The 2,645-nt window shown below is 45.5% G+C and overlaps 1 protein-coding gene across 2 annotated transcripts in view; it reads right to left on the bottom strand.

Moving 5' to 3' along the window:
- The window catches only part of Amfr (autocrine motility factor receptor), a 38,498-nt gene that overhangs the window by 4,557 nt on the left and 31,296 nt on the right, over window positions 1–2,645 (bottom strand). The gene's annotated exons all lie outside the window — the stretch shown is intronic.

Genomic DNA, 2,645 nt, shown 5'->3' with positions numbered 1-2,645 from the left:
GCAGGCCCAGGACACAGAGGCTGACAGAGGGTCAGTGTGCATGCATGCATGGCAGGCCCAGGACACAGAGGCTGACATCATATCCTGAAAGCACAGACAAAGGTCACTTTGGCTCTTCAGATCACATGCATAGTGCTTTCTTTTTATTGTTGTAGGGTACCAGACCTCTGGGATACCAGCAGTTTCAAAATAAAGAGCAGACAGAAATCTAGTGGGATCTCAAGAAAGGGTCAAGTAGTATCTTTTGGTTTTAAAAGGGATCACTTTAAAGATTTATTTATGATTACTTTATGTGTGCCAGTATTTACCTACATGTATCCTATGCTAAGGGACCATTTTAAAGTTAGATGTTCAGATACAGCATGTGTAGTATTCAAATCCATTATACCACGTGAGAAGAACCTGAGGTGAAAGCCAGACTAGGATTCCATTAGCTGGCCAGTAGAGGGAGAGTACAGCAATGGGCAAGGCTGGGAGTGCTGCTCAGGGAAGCACTGGTCTAGCATGCAGGAGGCCCTGGGTGGGGAGGAACTGACTTCACTAGGGCCTTGGAACCACAGAGAGGAGGACCAGATCCACTCTGACTCTTGATTAGGTTAAGTCTACACAGCTGTGTGAGCTAAACTTAAGATTAACCAGAGCACATTTTTAATGTATACAAATTATACTGCAACTTAGAAAAATACAATTAAAGAATGCAAATTTCTAAATAGAATATTCACATGCAATATTCACATCTAATTTTTTTTAATTTATAAAAGTCAATTTCTAGCCAGGCATGGTGACACGCCACTATAATGCTAGCACTCAGAGGCAGAGGCAGGAGGATCCATAAATTCAATACCAACCTGGGTACACAGTAGGCTTATGAAAACATTTAGTACTGCTCCAGAACTACAATGTTCAAACACGCTCTAGCTCCATCTCAGCATGCACTTAGGGGTCAGGCATGTGTGTACAGGACAAATGCACACATTCCCATCCAAGCACTCAAAACTTGTGTGTGTGTGTGAGCACATGTACATATTTGTGTGTTTTATACATATAAATATATATCTTATAAACGCTTACATTCTAGGTTTCTATTGTAGAAAACTCTCCATAATTTACAAAGCGAGAGAGAAAAGAGGGAGGGAAGGAGCAGGAAAGACAACTGCTTTGGGTACAGGAAAGTACGACAGGGTGTCCGTCTCAAAGGAGCACAGCATCACAAGCTGCACAGTGATGGCTGTGTCTCAGTCAGCACTGAAACCGAAAGAGCCGCTCAGGTGAAAGCTGTCCAGAGATTTGCTGAGTCACGGGGTGGGGGTGGGGGGGGGGCCGGGGGGGGGTTGACCATGGCAGGATGTGTCCAGAGGGCCCAAGGTTCCACATCATTGTAGACCCATACTGTCTTTGGACTGGAAGGAACATTTTTGCCCCAATCAAACCAAAGCAAAGTGGGAAGAGTCTCTACAAGCAGATAAAATTCTCTCCTCACCTAGCTCTCCACTCTCAATTGAGGAAAAGAAAAAGGAAAAAGCTGGATTCATTTTATTGGACTTCTATCAGAAAATCTAGTCAGTTAAATATTTGATTTTAATTAAAAAATGCATAGTTCCAGTAAATTAGTTGTGCTATTTAAGACCATTCAAGGTCTAGGGTTTGCCCAAGACTTTAAACCAACCCTCTCTCAGGAGGTCGTCACCTTCTGGAAAGTAGCTATTGCAGGCCAGAGTCTGCCAAGAGCCCTCCAGTGCTCTTCCACTCCAGAGGACCCATGTCTACCATGGTGATGATCTCAGAGAAAGAACAGGAGCAACAGGGAGACAGCAGGAGCCCTGTCTCCTCCATTTTCTGTTTGCTGTGATCAAAAAGCACTTCCAATCTGTCTTTTTATCCCCAGCTTTTTTCCTTGGCACACTGGCCTCACGTGTCTCCACAGGGTAGCAAGGGCCAGAGTCATCACTGCTTTAAGGCAGAGCACTATCCCATCATATGTGTTACCTTTCCTCTCTGTTCATCTCATTCACATTCAAATTGCTTCTACCTCCGGCCTACTGTAAGCCAATCAATCTTTTCTTTTTCATCCAAATCCAAACATTTTGTCTGCAACTCTTTCCACCCCTCCTCCTATCAGTAAAGCCCTCTCTTCCCTTCTCCACTTCCACCCTATCCTCTACCTGAAGGTGCTATCCTTTCAGTCAGTATTTCTACAGGTTTGTACCTTCAACTTCTACTTCCCCAAAGATCATTCCTAGTCACAAATTCCTCACTAAAAAACAGCCCATGGCTGTGCTCTCTAATCCCAATACTCAGGAGGCTGAGACAGGGGGATCATGAATTCAAATCAACCTGGATTAGAGAACCTATCTCCAAAAGCAGGGAGACAAGGGCAGAGGTGTTGTGTAGCAGCAAAACACTTGCCTAGCAGGCACAAGGTCCTAGGCTGTCTCCAGCATGCAGAGAGATGGAGAAGAGAAAGCAACAGAGGCAGAGGGGAGGGAAGGAGCCTTCACATATAAGTAATACCCAGGATTAACTCCCAGGAGCTCTACCAGGGAGAAGGGAGAGGGGAGAGGGGGGAGGGGAGAGCGGGGACGGGGTGGGAGGCTGGGAGCCGGATGAAGGAAAGAGGGAGACAGAATAGGACCAAGGCCCTGAGC

This window comes from Grammomys surdaster, unplaced genomic scaffold (genome assembly GCF_004785775.1).
Source record: "Grammomys surdaster isolate TR1022 unplaced genomic scaffold, NIH_TR_1.0 201, whole genome shotgun sequence".
Taxonomy (NCBI): domain Eukaryota; kingdom Metazoa; phylum Chordata; class Mammalia; order Rodentia; family Muridae; genus Grammomys; species Grammomys surdaster.
Note: the sequence above shows the minus strand (reverse complement) of the source record. Positions and strands in the feature narration are given on the sequence as shown.